This window comes from Parasteatoda tepidariorum, chromosome 3, assembly GCF_982258835.1.
Source record: "Parasteatoda tepidariorum strain Cologne lab strain chromosome 3, Ptep-v5.0, whole genome shotgun sequence".
Lineage (NCBI taxonomy): Eukaryota > Metazoa > Arthropoda > Arachnida > Araneae > Theridiidae > Parasteatoda > Parasteatoda tepidariorum.
The window spans coordinates 53,330,785-53,349,448 of record NC_141757.1 but is presented as its reverse complement, the minus strand read 5'-3'; the positions used below and the strand labels follow the sequence as shown (position 1 = coordinate 53,349,448).

Sequence of the window (18,664 nt, the reverse complement as noted above, 5' to 3'; positions counted from 1 at the left end):
TTTGTTTCTTTTTACCTTTTCGTTCTTTTTAAACATGTCATTTTCCACGAGTTAGGCGTAAACGATTTTTATCTCCCCGCTTTGTGGGATCATTTGCTGTTGTAAATTGTTAAATACAGTGTTCTCGAGAAACACATTAATCTTAGTAAGATTTTTAAGAAAACAATATAAGTTTAACTTCACGTGTTTGTAATACAATTTGTTTATATGTACCTACAACAAATAACATTTGGCATTGTTATGCTTGGAATTCCATTAGCGGCGAGTATGAAATCTATTTCTTGAATTTATATTCTTTGAAATCAGTTTTAATATTTCAGACATATTTTCTACGAAGAAATAAAATTAAGGATATTTTCGTACATTATGTATAGTTTCTTTGATAAGCACTGGGGAAAATATTTCAAATGAAAGCCCCTGTGATTACGTCGATTGTGTTGTTGGATTTGTTATTTTAAAATAATGACAAGCCACGCAAAGTAAATATTAAAAATAGAAAAAGTGGTGGCAAATTAATGGTTAAACGTAAAAAGAATTTAGTCATGTAACTGGCACTTCAAACCTATTTCAATGATATTTCAAGCTTAAATTACATATTTTTCTCACTATAAATTGTTTAAGTTTAGATTTTCAGAGTGTTTTATGAGTTTTTACGTGTCCCAAGAATTGTTTAAAAGCGCAGTGCTAATTTTGCCAAATTAGGGAATCATCAGAACTTTTAAAATAGGACAGGACATCATTTTTGTATCAGTACTTTAATTACAATAATGAAATAGTTAGGTGAAAAAGTTAGTTTTTTTTTAAAACAATAATTCAATGGATAAAAAAGAATAGTTAATTTTTTAGAAACTTCCCAAACCTCTTGATACATTTTTGATTCAAATTTTAACACATTATAAAAAAATAAAAAATAGTGCGTGGAGTCCCTCCGCGACGTTAGTTGTAGAAGAATCAGTAGTCGTAGAAGGATCACTAGTTCTATTCAATGACTCTTTTTCCTGCTCCGCTCGCTTCCGTGCTCTGTAATCACGGTAATATTGTGCATTTTTCCCTCGTGGACCTCTTGAACCAGTGGAAGTGCTTGTGGTTGCCTCGTCGTCTCGCCCTGGAAAATGTATTTGTATTAATAATGTATGTGAATGCGTCATAATGTAATTTCAGAAGAGAAACAATCAATTGATATTCACAAAAGACGTACCTTGACATAACCTTCAATCCGTCGCATTGTCCGTGGGATTGTTTTCACTCATTTTTTACAATTGTTATCCACTAAATTTGAAAATAAAGAATACTACCCTATTAAATTATATGTGTATCAAATCAAACTAAAAAAATATTTATAGAAAAACAATACTTTTATTATTTTCATGCTAGTGAGAACCGAAACAATATGGAAATGAATGAGGGAAAACTGGATCCTACCACGTGATTTCCCGGCCAATAAAAATGTAGCGTTAAACGTTTAACGCAACCTTGTTGGAAGTCGCATAAGAAGTATAACTTCAAAAAAAAAAAAAAAAAAAAAAAAAAACGTCGTGAAAGAAATTCTACACCATATTCCATTAATCTCAAATTATAATTTATTATACAGCTTAAGGTTCCGAAAAATGTGACTAAAATGATTATTTTACATTAAAAGTGGAATTATCCATCACTGATATTTTATTATTTGTTCAAAATACAATTAAATGCCTGCAAGTGACGTCATCAAATATAAATCGTGGCATTTGTCAATTCAAAAGCCAATCTGGTTCAACACACGCGTGACGTCGTTTACAGGTATCCAACTGAATCTGATTTAAATCACATAGTTAGGCATAATCACTTCACTTTGTCCCTAGTTACAAGCACCCAATTGTATATTGTACGGACTATTTTTTTAAAAAAAGCAAAGTTGTGTTAAATTAATAATTTAATTTGTTATTAATTAAAATATTAAAATTTTCATTAATTATTTTCAGTTAATTAAATTACTTTTTACTTAGAAACACAATGCAAATGAACATATCTGCTAGAAGTTAAATCTTAAGTTTTAAGAGGATAAAACAATAATTTCGTTAAAATAAAAAATATAAAATAAATATTATATCTATATTTTATAATCATTTGTTATCTAAACTAGACAAAAACATGCATTTGTAAACAAAAAGAAATAATTTTAAAAAATTTTAGTCTGAAATAAAGAACTTAAGAAGTTCATTCTAATATCAGAAATTGAAAAGTAAATTTTTATACTGTGGCCTTCATCGAATATTTGGCGTGTTGAAACTTGATCAAAGGTGACTAATGCAAACCACAACACGTTCTGAAGGGCAGGTAAGCTTAGGTCACTGGTCACATCTTATATTTTTTTACATTCTTCAATCCCCCATCCCAACATAGTCTCTCTTCTTCTTTTTTTGGCAAGCTTTTCCCTGAACTGAACAAGTTTCGGCGCGTAGTTTCGTCGAAAAAATTTTTTCCCTCTCTAAGTTTAGGATTTTATAAAGAGTAACATATATCATAAATTCAAAAGTTGTTGTTTTTTTTCTCCATTTTTTACACAATTTGACGTATTTTAAATAATTTCTATTAAGAGATGTACGATCTGCCTGGGTTTTAGAATAACTTAAGTTCCAGTCAGTTGTACTCGAATAAGAAAATAATTTTAATCTAGTGGGGATACGTAAGACAAGTTTAAATTCATTAATTCTGCAAATTTCTAATTTAAAATAACACTCATTCTTAAGTTTTCAATAGATAACAAAGTAGCCATGACTTTTATATTCTTTTTTTAAAAAAATTAATTAGTCAATGTAAGTAGAACTGTTAGAGTTGAATCTTTAGATATTTGATATGAAGAAATAGTACTGAAAAGTATACTTACGATTTCCTTTCAAACAATTCAGGCATTGCTGTTTATTCTGACACGCATTTGATGTATCTCGACCTCGTTTTCTAAATTAGTATATGAATTTTTTGTGCGCTTTATCACTTTCTAGACTTCTATTTTCTTTGATAAGCTCGAATCATTCCTTTTTGCTTTCATTATAGTACAACTAGTTCTAGGAATGGAATAAACATTGATAACCGTGTTCACTTCAATGAATGTGGTCTTAAAGTAGGAGGACCCAATTCAAATTATCACTTTTTTACTACATAGTCTATCTTCATAAATTGTTAACAAAAATTCGAATGTGGGGAGATAACATTCTTTCAATAATACTTCTTTTTAGTTTCAGTTTCTCTTTACTTTACTATAAAGTACGGTAAAGGACCACAAAAATAATGGTTTAAATGAAAAAATTTAACAGTGTTTTGTTTTGACAAAAAGTAAATTGATTCCAGTAAATCTTATTTCTGCAAACGGAATTTTCTATCATTAAATATTATATTAGACGAAGAAACAACTGTTCTAACACTCATGTGTAAAAAAAAAAAAAAAAAAACAGAGCACAATTCGCATTGATGTGTAAGTAGAAAATTTCTACAAATTTAAAATATTATTTTATGAAAACAACTTTTACTATAACTTTTCAGTTTTCAAGTAATTAAATTATCATTGTATTTTTAATAAGAAATTATTTCGAAAACATCATAACTTCAAGTTTTATTTATTTTTATTTTATTTGTTTTATTTATTTTTTGATATTTATTTATTTATTTTGTTTAAAGGGGAGGGTTAAGTTTTTTCCACGTCCACGCACTTTTCGACTACATCATCGGCCAGTGAGAAAGAGTTGTGAGAGTTATAAAAATCAGGCTAATTTAAACATTAATAAAAAATATAAAAAAAGCAACACAGCAAGATCAAGTAAAAGTAAGAAAAAAACAGACGATAATTTTGGAGCTTCTTGTTTAACAGACTGAGTGTTTTCTTTTTACTTTCACTTGCGCGCATTTTAAATCTTTTTACATAATATTAATTCAACGTATTTTTATGTTCTTTTTATGATTAACTTATTGAAAATTACTGTCTTGGTGGTAATTTCAATACCGAAGAAGAAAGAGAATTTTAAGAAACGTATATTGGTTGGAATTAAAAACTAATTCAATCCATTGCAGACAAACATTGAAAATCAATCCAAGAGGACAAACATCAATTGGTGCAGTTTCTTCAACCCAAGACTTGATATGGAGCGTTTATGATGGTCTATCAAAAAGAAAAAAAGAATAATGAATGTTCGCATTATTGTGATTCACTCTTTACTTACTCTTTAGAGGTATAGTTTATTTTATTTTAAAACACTTTTTTTTTTCTTTTGCAAAATTGTTTAGTTTGAAAAAAAATTTTATCACAGTTTTTAACAAAGTATTGATGCACCATCATACAGGCTAAAAATAACCTAAAAGAAAAGAATTTCGGAATTACTTAATACTTTTAAAAATGAAAAGATAAGACAAAAGAATTCCGGTATATTTGAATTAAAATCAGGCATACTAACTTAGGTTCTAGGTTAAACTAATAAGCGCTATTACAAAAAAAAATAATAATAATTAAAAGAAAAGTAAATTAATAATAGGTTAATCCCTAATTTTTATATGCTATAATTTGCAATTTTAACACCGAAATAAGGCAAATTACTTACAATCTACACACAAAATATATCTGTATGTAATTACGGATAAATTATTTAGGAAATATGATAGTTTATTGGAAACATAAATTAGGGTTTTTTTTTTCTCCGTTTTTAATATTGGTTGGAAAAATACTTAAAACATTGGATTATTAAGTTATTTTACTCATTTCCGAAACAAACTTATGATATTTCTGAACATGAAACGTTTTTTTTATTTTATTTTATTGCCCAATACTATAAGCTATTTCTTTCGTCTTTTTTACATATGCTAATATATATCTTCCATTAAAAAGCAACATTACAACAACTAAAAAATCTAAACGAATTTCATCAAGACGTCTTTATGATTCCTATCGTACCGTGAGCATTGCCCTCTTTAGTTTCAGTTAATCTAAAATAAATGAAATGCTTGAAAATTATTCAGCATGCCTATGTAGTGTATAAATCTGAAATTCAAATCATAAGCGATAATTGCTCTTGTGAAAAAGAGCAAAGATCCTGCCGCTAAGATTTTTATCATAATGAGAATCGACATCTGCACTAGAGATTCTGAATTTAGAATTCACAACGCGTTAAGCAGTTCAATTACTTTGATGTTTTTCAAGAAATATTTTTTTCATGAGTAGCATTTGATAATACTGAACAGAATTTTAAAATAATATTACTGTCTTTTTTTAAAAGCGTAAATTTTTTTAGTGAAAAAAATGAAAATATTTTTCAAAAAATTTGTAAGAAAAAAAGTTCTGATATGCTGATGAATCCTAATGCTAAGCCAGAGGGAAATTTTGCATTTATTTGACAAGAGATATGCATACAGTGAACTGTTTCAGAGTAATTTGTAACCTGGAAAATAGTTTATTAATTTTATTTAAAAAAAGAAACTAAAAATTCTAAAACGACTTTTGAAACGTGAATATATAGAATCGTTTTCAAAAGATTAAATAAAACTAAAAATTCTAAAACGATTTTTGAAAGGTAAATGTATAGAATCGCTTTCAAAAGATAAAATAAATTTTAAAAATCGAAAAATGTAAATTACTTTAATGGTTTTATAGATATATTTTTTATCAGTCAACAATATGCTGATTTTTTTTATGAAATTTTAAGGGAAAAAAGTTCTACTTTCTTTTAGGTTGATGAAAATTCTTATGTTAAGATAGAGAACAACTTTGTACTTAGAATTTATATTTAGTTCGAATTTTTATAAGAATTATTACAATTTATTGCTACAGAGAATAACTTGCACCCCGAAAAATAATTTAACCTATCTATATTTATTTAACAGAGATAAAATTTCCAAAACGATTTTAAAATGCCATAGATTCATAGTTTAAGAATCGTTTTTAATCATTCTTTGTGGGTTACCAACTACAAATGTGGGTTACAGGCTACTTTGTGGGTTACAGACTCAGGTTACAAACTATTATACAGAAATAGATTCAAACTCTTCAAAATTTAAAAAATTTTTTTATACACTTCCGATGCAAAATGGCAATAAAATTTTATATTTTAACATTAGAAGGTGACGAACTTAAATCAAGTGTTTTGAAATTTTAAATTCCCCTGGAGTGCAATTGTAAAGGAAGATACGTAAATGTGTAATCATCACATGTGTATTTTATTTGCTCAATTTTAAAATAGGAAACTTTTAACTGAGCATTTATTGCTGTCTCATTTTATAGACCGATTTTGATATGAGTTTGTTTAAATTAGAAATGAAAAGGTTTAATATTATTTGCTTTTAAATAGTTTAATTTCTATTGTTTTTTTCCTGCGAAAACAATTAATCTTGTAGTAATAACATGATTTTAGATTTTAAGACTGTGAACAAGTTTGATCAATGTGTTTTAAAATAATTTAAAATGAAACCTATAAAAAGTAATATATACATACTAATATCATATTGTAAACAAATTAACCGTTTGGTTGTTTTTCTTTTCAATTAATCTTCACTTGACAGGAATCATCATCATCATATCTGGCTAGACGGCCCAGGGTGGGCCAGTGCCTTCCTATGAATTCGAATCCACTTCTCTCTACTTTTGACACTTGTTCGCCAGTTTTTATCATTTAGAGCAGTGGTGCGCAAACTAGGGGTTGCGACCCCTGTGGGGGTCGCCAGAAGTTTTTTGGGGGTCGCCAAATTTTTATGAAATGCATTATCCCTGCATGCTGCATACCATACAGTGTACATATAAAGAGTGAAGAGCCGTCACTCCCTGTTTAATTGCAATTTCATGCTGTCCACTCTTTCTGATGGTGCTGCACCATTAACAGGTTCGAATAAAGGGCTCAGAGGCTTAATTCAGAAGTTGGCGCCTCATATGGTATTTAATCACTGTATGATTCATCGGCAAGCTCTTGTTGCAAAAGATATGGATGAAGAGTTGCACAACGTATTACAAGACGCTGTTAGTTCAATTAACTACATTAAATGCAACAGCCACAACAGCCGTCTCTTTTCAATACTTTGCAATGAGATGGGCTCATCGTATGAGAGATTTACTGTTACACACCGAAGTCAGATGGCTTTCACGAGGGAAAATACTACGACGGATATTTGATTTAAGAAATGAAGTGTACACGTTTTTAATCGAAAAGAAACATAGATTGGCAAGTTATTATATCAATGAAGTTTGGCTAGGGAAGCTGAGCTATTTAGTTGATATTTTCGAAAAACTTAACGACTTAAATTTGAGCTTGCAGGGTGAGAATTCAACTATCATAACTGCAGCCAGTAAAATTCAAGCTTTTAAGAATAAGCTTAGTCTCTGGAAATCTGAACTGAATAAAAACAACACCATGTTCCCTTGTTTTAACGATTTTATCAAGGAAAATAATATAGATATATTTACATTTAAAAACATCATTTCCAATCACATTGAAAAGTTAAAGAAAATTTTTTCGAGAAGATTCGAGGATTTTCCTGAAAATATTGGTTGGATTCGTGATCCATTTTCTTTTGACATATGCAGTTCAACTCTTTAAATTAGTGAGAACTGAGTCGAAATCAATTTAAGACTTAGCCTTGACAAAAATTTTGGCTATCCGTGGAAAAACAATATCCCATTTTATGCTAGAATGCCATCAGAGTGTTAATACAATTTGCATCAACGTATTTATGTGAAACTGGATTTAGCAAACTAGTTTCAATAAAAACTAAATACCGCTCGCGTTTAAAGCCTGAAGATGATATGCGAATTGCAATTAGCAACATACATCCAAACATCGATGAGATAATTAGAAACTTGCAGCCACATACATCTCATTAAAGGGCAATTTGCTGATTTTTGTGTTATACAAAAAGTATTTTCTTAAAATTATAAATAAAATTAATATGAGTCAAATATGATGATGTTTTTATTCGATGAAACGAAAGAAATGCGCGAAATATACATCTTATTTGTGAGCATTTATCTCTAGGGGTCGCCAAAAATTTTCTTTCTACTAAAGGGGTCGCAGTTGAAAGAAGTTTGCGCACCACTGCTTTAGAGTAAGGAAATCAGTCTCAACTAAATCCAACCATCTCAGCCTGGGTCTACCTCTTTTACTGTTCGTTAGGGGTTTGTGTAATAGGATTTTCTTTAAATTTGAGTCATCATTCCTTCTGAAAATGTGAGCTGCCCAGTTCATTCGATTTATTTTTATGAATTTCACAAAATCTGGCTCTCTGTAGATTATATACAGTTCAGTATTATTTCGTCTTCTCCAGGAATTATTTATTTTTATCCCACCAAGGATAGAGCTCAAAACTTTTCTCCCTCAGAAAAAAAAAAAAAAAAGAAAGAAAAAAAAAAAAGCTTGACAGAAATATTACTAGTTTACTTTCACTTTTTTTTTGCCTTTTTTTATAAAATAAAAAAATAGCAATCATTTATTTCAAAAAGTTACTAGTGTGAGGAGTTAATGCAAGAAACATTTGCCTGAAAACATTTTGTTTAAACAATTTGATATTGTGGCTGGATGGTACAGGAATAATGAAGAAAAATTGAGACAGAAAAATGTTGAATTGGAAACTAATAACCTCCATTAGCCTTAAGAACGACCCAAAAAAAGATGGTTACATGATGTAACAAAAAACAAACGTTTCAACTGTAATTAAAATTACCGACTGGAAATCTAACGCTAAGAATAAAAAGGTTAAGAACATACTGCAGTATGCCAAAGCTCACAGTCGGCTGTAGAATTATGAAAAAGAAGAAAGAGTGTCATGTTATAAATAATTACAATCGATTTAATGATACAATTTTAAGTTTACATCAATTAATACATATATCAAAATGATTTCTGAAATTTTCACATATTTTAGTTTATTTTATAATAAGTAATAAAAAAAAAAGTTAATCTAAAATTTATTGAAAAATATATTTAGTGTTTAAGTGTAGTGTTTGACAGGGGATCTGATCTTGATTTGGCAAATGACTTATGTATATTGACCACCACCCTTCAAGACATGCAAACAAACACAAACAATTTAAACATAGAGGCTTATTATCAACCAAAATAAAACTAAAATTTTGAAAATTAATCCTAAACAATTAAATGATATATTCTTAGAAAATAATAAACTAGAGTGGATAAGCAGTTTTACGTATATTGGAAACATAATTAACGCCAAAGGAAGGACTGGTGAAGATATACTAAATAGATTAAACAAAGCCCGATGCAGTTATGCTATTCTCAACAAAAACTTAACAAATTCAACAAAAATGAGAGTTTTCAGTACTAATGATAAATTTGTCCTACTGTATGAATGGCACTGCATTAAAAATAACATGAAAAATCTTCAAGTATTTATTAACAAGTGTTTTAAGAATTATCTTGCGTATCAAGTGGTTTCATAAAATGTTTAATCCAGAAAACTATTGATAAGCAATACAGAAACCGATTGATCTGGCAATTGAAAAATGTAAATGAGAATGGTTTGGTCATGTTCCAAGTTAACCTGAAAATTTTTAAGTAAAACAAGTTTTTGATTGGAACCCTCTAGGCAATAGAAAAAGAGGAAGACCTAAAAATACTTGACACATGACGTTTGTAAATGAATTGAAAACAATAGGAAAGACGAGGAGAGAGGCAAAATATCTGACCACAAATAAAGTGAGATGGAAAGCTATGATAGGAGCCCTATGCTCCAATTCGAAGTTCATTCATACTGCATAGTAATACCAAAGAAATGGTAATACATTCAAGGCGGTAATACATTCTTTGGTAGTACATTCAAGGTGGATGAAAGAGGGTAATTGGTCATACATTTTAGCACTTGTAACTAATTATATTATCTGTCTCTGTTTGTATGGTACAGATGATTTAAAGATACAACTATTTTTAGAATCTCTTGTTGTAGATTCAAATTGTACCAAATTTGTTATTCATTCAATCATTCGAATAGTGAACATGAACCTATTCACTTCTTGTTTTGTACATACTGACAGAGTACCTTCAAACTTTGTACCCAGAATTTCAGATGTTGCGAGAATCCAATTTACTCTTTTTGTTTTGGGCATACTTATAGAGTACCTTCAAACAGAATGTTTGTGTCCAGGATCCTAAATATTGTTAATATCAAATCTGTTTATTGTCATCTCAGACACTTTTTTCGCGCTTACTAATAGAGTACCTTGAAATAGAATGTAGAATGCCTTGTATCCAGAGTCCCAGCATTAAATCATTAGCATACACGTTTTTTAATGCTAAAATAAAACTTGCGCCAAATTGAGGATAAAATGCAAAAATAGTTCCATGAATTCTCCCATCTCTCCTCCTTTACTCGCCAAATTCCTCGTCCTTTCCTACTTTTCCAGAATGCGTGGCTATTGAATGGGAGGTAGAAATCACACGTGGGGGGCAAGAAACCAGTTTTTCGAAAGTAAAATGAAAATTCTATAAAATGTGCGGCAGTGTTGGCCGACCCCCATACCTGTTAAGTGTTTCCCCCTAAAGAAAGACCACCTACGAATTAAGTACAAGGGTGAAAAGTGGTCGAACACATGATACAGATCTCCGCGTTCAACACTGTAGGGAATCTCCGTTTCCTGTACATTATTGACTGGAATTACCAGCTAATTAAGATCCTTTTCTATTGAAGATGGGATATCTCTGGATTAAAAAGTTCATTTTCATATAATTATAAATTATATTGCTTTCTATCGTTTAAACTGCAGTTATAAACTAGTAAAATCATTAAAAAAATATTAGTGATGGGGGCAATTTGGGTACATAATTTGAAAATATTCTATAGACGGTATTAAAAGTAGCCGGTATAGAAAGATACCCGGTAAAAAAAATACCCGGTATAAAAAGTACCCGGTATAAAAAAGATTTTAATGACATCTCTGTATGATGGCACTCGTACTTATCCGAGTGGTTTAATTTTATCTACCTTTCATTCATTTCTTTATTTTATTTATTTATTTACTTTAAAATAATACTCTGCAGATTCGAATTCCTGTTACACTGTAAAAAGTGGATATTCAAATATCACGGTACTTTCTTCATTTTTGACGAAACTGTTTCCTGGTATACGCTTCGATCAAATTTCTTGTCAAAGTGACGAAATAGCTATCGTCACTTCTTCGAGAAAACTAATTTCGTCAAAGTTAAAGAAATGTTTCGTCATTCTATTTTTTTACAAAATAAGTAAATAATATATAGATAGATAGTATAGAAAGATATCTCACACCCATGTCCGCGATATGGCATTCGATACCGGGATCTTACTGGTATCTGGCTAACCATCGACCTTGTACCTTGACCATCGTACAGGAGACAGGCCTTCGTCGCTTAGTTTTCGTTCTAATTTCGTCATTCTAGTTAACAATCACCCATAATGCACTACGATTAGGTTTCGAGTTGAGGAAACATTTTCGCCATATATTTGAGAGTTCGCGTTTCGTCATAAATCACGTGATTTCGAGTCAAAATGATTACCGAAATATAAGGACTGCTGAATCGTGAAAGTGAATTTGATTTCTGAGAGTGAACCTATTAGTTTAAAATAAATTTTATTGTAATAAGATTACTAGTAAAAACTAGCCTCCAAATAATTCAGGAACAAAAAATAGGTGACTTCTAATTTGTTCTTGATCCTACCAACTAAATGTTATCTTTTGCTGGAAAAATAAAATAACTCAAACACATCTGGGACGATGCGGTTACCCAAATATATTTTATAAAGATGAAATAAATATAACTAAACGAGAAAAATAACATGAGACACGTTTTTTTTTAATTTAAAAAATCTGAACATAAAAATTAGAACGATATTCACTTTTAATATATCTCGTATACGTCTGACCGATCTTACATAGACGGGGAGCCACCAAATTTGCAAAATTCAAACGCACCGCAGTGTTAGTTCAAAAAATCATGTTACAGATTAAACGTTAACAGAAAAAAATAATGTGTCCGATAAATTTTAACAATTTTGTAAAATTTATGAGAAGTATCGTAGTTAGGAGAAGTACCAAGCTAATAAAGAATTCGCTTTATTAGATTGGAAGAAATGATGCTAGGTAATTTTGAAGATTTCTACTGTTTTTTTCTAAAAACGTAAAAGTTAGAAAATTATTCACTAATAAATTTTCAATAGATAATTTTCTACTGCTCATTTGTTTACGTTTAGATTTTAAAAAATAGGCTTCTATATTTGTTCAAGCTTACAAAAACTGATTTAGATGAATTTGAAGCATTTTTTTACTGTAAATTTTGCTTTAAAAGACTTACAAAGGTATAATGCTGCATTAATTTTACCCAGCAGGTTCATAATCGATATTGAAAGTATCCGAGTTTAAACATAAATTAACTTTTCACCTCTATATTAGTCGAATACCGCTTCATCGTCTTATGACTGATATTATACCAAAAGGTATAATATCAGTCATATAATTCAGATATAATATAAGGTAATAAACCAACTTAAAACAAAAATTAACCACCTTTCTAAAAATGCTGGTAGTAAAATTCTATCGATTAATTGTATGACTGAAAACAATTCTAATCTCTCTTTAAATTTGATCATTGGGTAAAAGGCTCTTAAAAATGTTCAAGCATTTTCATTTTATACTAGATACAAACTAAACAGGTAACTAATAAAACTTGTGATGAGTGGTGATACTCATTTGAAAACTCTTAAGGGGAGTCGTCATGCTGACAATATTAAACTGCCTAATTGCGCGTACCTTTTACTCAAATACTATTAAATATAGGGGCTTGAAATTTTTCATGGGAATTAAATATACACTTTTTCAAATACTGAGGTGAAAATTTAACCGATGCATTTTTTTTATTTAAAAAAATATTTACCGAACAATAGTGTAAAAAATTCCTTCCTATGGCAGTTCAACGCTTAAAAATATATTTCATGAATTATCTCAAAAATTTAGCCTTATTTCATACATAGTTGCTCAAAATAAATACATAGTAAAACTTTCAAGATTGTATACTGTGTGGTAATGACATTTCTGGAAGAGAAAAGAGCATAATTCTGGTTTATAAAATAAAAATATACGGTACGTAAACCTTTCATTTGGTAATTTTTATATTCATATACGTTTATCGCAAATTCTGGTTTTCAAAAAATTATAGTTCTTACTATCATACATTAAGTAAAAAAATACAAAACTGAAAAGCAAATTGAACCGAGTAAATGGTTATTAAGCCATGCTCTAAGGTATCGGGAAAATTTACTACTTTTACCAAAATTTATCTCACAACATAAAACCCTATTTTTTTGTTAGTTTTACTAGAATCATTACCAAAGAGCTTTGGATCAAATTACTGAGCTTTTTGGTGTTCCCATAGAGTCAGAAACACGTTAAATTTCACCATTTTCAGTAGTTCTGACAGTACTTTTTTTTCTTAGTGTATGTTTACACTGTAAAATCAATTTAAATGACTTTTAATTTAACTAAACATAAAAATAATACTGACAAAAAATACTGACTATCCTTAACGTTCATCAGTAGAGCCCGGATTTTGATGACCTAAAAAATTTCAACTAATGCCCTTAAAAAGTGCAAAAAATGCCCTTAAAAAGGGCAAAAAATGCCCTTAAAAATGCAAAAATTGCGCAAAAATGCCTTAAATAAAGTAAAAATATTGAATTAATAAAATGTTTTGCTCTTTAAAACTATTATGAGTCATTTAAAAGATATAAAGCAATGCAATAATTGTTCTACGCTCATTAAAGTTTGAAAAATATGTTTTATATCCTAAAATAACAAAAAAAAAGGAAAATATATTGACACCAAAATATTTTTATTTTGTATTGAAACTTTAATGGATATAACAGCTTCCATCTCATAATATTACTAAATATCAGAATTACATTGGATTATTAAATGTTTTTTGATAATTTGAAATGTAAACGAGCGTCTCTTGTCTGAAAGTAAATTTTCATTCCTGCAAAAGCTTCTTTCAACGTCTACTGATGTTATAGGTGCGTACTTGAAAAAGACGGTCTTACTTACTGACAATTCTTCTTCAATTTAAAAAGATGTTGCTTCACCTGTTAATATCCTATAGATTTTCTTTATTGTTTGGAAGTCAGTGTAATAATGAAAATTGATAAAAAATAATAAAAATTGTAAAAAATTAACAGAAAACTTTAAAAAATGCATTAAAATGCAAAATACGCACCAAAATTTCAAGAAAAATGCCCTATAAATCTAAAAAAATGCTCTAAAAGACAAAAAATGTTCAAAAATGCAAAAAAAGGCAAATGTCATCAAAATCCGGGCCTTACTCATCAGTATCAATCCATGGCGTCTGAGAAAAAGAAAAATTGTATCATAGCTTTTCCTCCACATCTGTTCTCTCAAACAAGGGAAGAGACTTCAGTTTGTTGTGCAGGAAAGCAGTTTTACAGAAACGCAGGCTATTGCAGGAAAGCAAATAGCTTTTCCGTAAGAGCACTGACTCTTTCTACTATACTTTCATCCAGTACAGCACCAAAGGTTTTTAAAATTACTTGTTTCAAGTTATGTACGCAAGAACGCCAACGTGAATGAAAACATAAAACGTTTCATTCTATATTGAATCTTTGTGTCGTTTTGTTCTTAAAAATGTTGTCCAATCGGCTTAAAATGTATTTACAAACAGTGATCAATCAAATTGTGAAAATTTATTTATTTTTTTTTTTAACAAAAAATATCTTACTTTGTAGTTTTTCTTTAAAAAAAATAATTGCTATGCTATCATATAATGAATATCATTCATTTTTTTTTTTAAGAATTATCCTATTAATCTTTTTTATTGTAACACTTATTGTAATATTTATAGAAGTATTGTAATACTTCCCCCCACTAGCAACTCAGTAATGATTTTTCGTCTCAAAAATTGTCGTTCCGTTACTTAAAAACAGTATGTTTACAATTTTCGATTAAATTTTTTAATTTATTTTTTCCTAAGCAAATTATCTAAACAAATTCAATAGCGTATCATATAAAAGATTCATTTTTTCCTTTAAATTTTTATTTCTTATTTATTTTGAAAAATAGGGACAAATAACACTGTCTTAGATTAAGGTTAATATAGCACAATTTTTCTTTAGTTTGTCTCAGAAATGTGTTAGTAGTAATATTAAAACTTATCAAATAGTAATTTCGGATAAATAATTTGGTTAAATAAGTTTGTTATTTATTCTTGAATTTGTTATTTATTCTTGATATTTGTTACTTATTCTTGAACCACGGGAAACAGATTAGGAAGTTGAAGAGCTTTTAGCGTAAAATAAAAGTATTAAAAGAAAAAGACACACAATAATAAATCATTGATCTGAAAATGCTAATTTAATAAATAGCATTCTTTATTCACTTAACATTAACCTCCTGACTTTGACAGTATGGAAATTAGGATACATAAAACATATTCCACGCTTTAATGACCAATTCTTACTGAATAAAAACATTTTCAGAAGCCTAGCTATTTTTAAGTGTTATACGATAGTTTTTTTGAAATTTAATAAAAAAAGGTTTTCTACCAAATTAAATTTTTTTTCTGTTTTCATTTTTTAAATGTTTATCGTGAATATATGTATATTTCGAAAAAACACAAATGAAATAAAACGAAATAAAAACACAAAATAAACACAAATCTTATTTCATTTCTTCAACGTGTCTCGTATTAGCCTCATTATTTTAATTTATTTGTGTGTGTGTGTGTTTGTTTTTAGTGTTTCATACTAACACCAATTAATCCTCAACTTGCAATGCACATATGTGATTCAAATATTCTCCAGGAAAATCATTTCAACTGTATTTTTTCCCCTCGCTTATAAAATAAAAACTTCTAATGAAACTTCCAAAATCAAACCGAGATCTTTAAAATCAATCTGAGTATAGGAATTATGAGGCATAAGGTAAAAGCCTGACTGCTTACACAAGAGCTTATTCTAAAAAAGGTAATTAAGGTTTTTGTTTTGGCACCTTCTTATCTTTTTTCTTATTTTTTTTTATTTTTCATTTATAATGAATGTTTAGATGTTATGTATTTTGAGTTGAAACATTGGTTTTTTAATGTTTTTATCTATTCTGAGTTCATTTTTCAAAAGAGCTTCTATGCATTATTTCTCACACCTTGTCTTTGGTTTTGAAACTTGGAGCAGTATCATTGTAAAATATGGAATAATTTGAAATTTGAAAATTTAGTGTTTTATTTTGCATCATCAAAAGCTCTAGGATTTTTTATTTAATGATTTGTTCAGGAAAAATTTGCTTAATAAAAATATATCATGTTGTAAACGGGAAGGAATTTTGAAGATAAACTTGGGGGGAAAAACTCTTCACTTGGAGAAGAACAAATTATATTTTTGTATCCTCGAAAGGCTTTGTTTAGGAGTTATTAGAAGAAATTAAAAACAGGTTTCAGAAGAAAGAAAAAAAGACATTTGTCAATGCTTATACACTATATTATTTCTGTTAGCAAGAAGAAAAAAAGAAAGAAAAACGCTAAAATGTTGTATTAATTCTAAAACAAATGTTAAATTTTTTCAAATTTATATAATTTTTTTTTATTTAAAATTAAGAAATGTTATTAGTTTTATTTTTTTCTCAAATTGAAGTAATTTTTCTATTTTTAGAATAGAAAGGAAAGAAACTATATTTAAAATACATTGGTATTGAGAAGAAAGAATATTTCTAGAAGCCTGCTCGAGTTTTGATACAATGTGTGAGAAAAATGCTACTGAATACATTTTTTCAAATTGAAGTAACGTATTTTATATTTAAAATACAATAAAAAAAGAAGAAACTTTAAAAATACAACACAATATTTATGAAAAAATGGAACGAAGAGTGTAAAAAATAAAGTGATTATGCAGTGGTAATGACGGACTTGGAACAAGTGTTCGCTCAAGTTTTGATACAAAACGGTAAAGAATAATAATTATTACTATTAACTATTTCTTTTCAACTGTTGTAACATATTTTTCCTCATTTGAAACACAAAGTATAAAATCAAATATTAATTACATTTTAATGAAACCTGAATAGACAAATGAGATTTTGTTAAACAAAACGGAAACCGAAACATGATGAAATGCCGAAATAGGATGCCAGACACAACAAAAACAATAAATTTATGTTCCAGACCTATTCGGTTTCCCATTGGTCGCCCACCCAATGACGTCACTTGATGAAAAAGAAAGAATGGCCAGCTAGGTGAGGCAAGGATAGACGTGCTGCAATTTCTTACACATTTTCTTTTTCATTCATTATTTAAAGACCTTGATTTGGGACTACGGAGAAACCTTACCATGTGAATGACCTTCTTCGACGCACATTTTTGCCGTCGCTCTCTTCTGGATAAGGAAAAATATGTTTAAAAAAAACATCTCAGATGCAGACATATAATTAACAAGTTTTACAGCTTTCAAGACAGATGGAAGTGAAAGATAAAGTTAAGAAATTTTATAGATAAAGCAGTTCTATAATTTTGTGGTAATAAAGTTATCAAGCTGCAAAGTAGAACACTGTGTTAAGTAAAATCGTAAAATGCAACTTGGTATCCGCTGGACTTCTTATGCATACCAATATTTTTTTCATAAAACATATTTTTGGTAACATTTTAAAATTGAATGTAAATGTTAAAGGTCATTGAAGTACATTTATGATTTGAAATTAAATAGGAAAGGAAACCATAAAAGAGAAATAAAAAATTTTTAAAAAAATAGCGTGAGGATTTATAAGAATAGGTCAGACTTTTTTTTTTTCCATAAGTAAAATTTTACAGCAAACTGATTTTTAGTATTGTTGACTGATAGGCTTTTTATAAGTTTCTTCAATTTTCATTCGATAACAAGAATTAAGGGCTTGGGTCGATTTAACGATAAGATAAACTTTTTATAAATATGTCTTTCTTTTTATTTAAGTCAATCTGTTCATTATTGTTTCTAGATAGGTGTTATGCGAGTGTTTGAAATTCCTATTGATAACAAAACAATACACATAGAAACATCTTTTTCTTCCATTGAAATCGTAGTGTTTTTTGTTTGTTTTTTTCCCCTTTCTTCATTGATTATTTTGAAACTATGACTTATGTTGTTCCATCTGTGGGAAAGAAGTATGGTGGAAACTGCCTGAATATGGTAAAATCAACTGTGTTTCTTTTCTATGAAAACACCAAAAGGTTCACGAATTTTTTCCGAAGCAATTTGGTAATAATTTTGATAAAATGAACAAAAAAATATGGTTTGATAATGTGTGACAAAATTTGGTAAATGGGGTAAAATTTGGTAATTTTATCATGATACTTCAGAGCGTGGCATAAAACTTATCCATTCGTTTAAATTTGCTCTTAGTTTCGTATTCTTTAATAAACGTGTGGTAATAGGAACTATTAATTGTGAGAATCAGAATTTCTGGTAAATAATTACCATATGAATGGAACAATTAACAATTGAATGGTTTAAATACCGTATATTTTGGTTTTATTAACTGAAATTATATTTTGATTACCAGAATTGTTTTTACCATACAGTACGATAATTTTACCAGAATAATTTTTTCTTCCTCGAAGCTCTCCAATTGCGTTATTTTTTATTCCGTATTTGAAAATAAAATAAAAAAAGTTTTTGAAAAAAAATTTAGCGGAAAAATTTCTAGAAA

The 18,664-nt window shown here is 28.8% G+C and overlaps 1 long non-coding RNA gene across 1 annotated transcript; it reads left to right on the top strand.

Moving 5' to 3' along the window:
• The first annotated feature begins 33 nt into the window (after positions 1-33).
• Positions 34-18,385, top strand: LOC122271201 (uncharacterized). Its single transcript, XR_006226236.3, has 3 exons — positions 34-265; positions 4,045-4,202; positions 16,639-18,385. It is a non-coding gene; the product is annotated as an uncharacterized LOC122271201 (long non-coding RNA).
• The last annotated feature ends 279 nt before the right edge of the window (positions 18,386-18,664 follow it).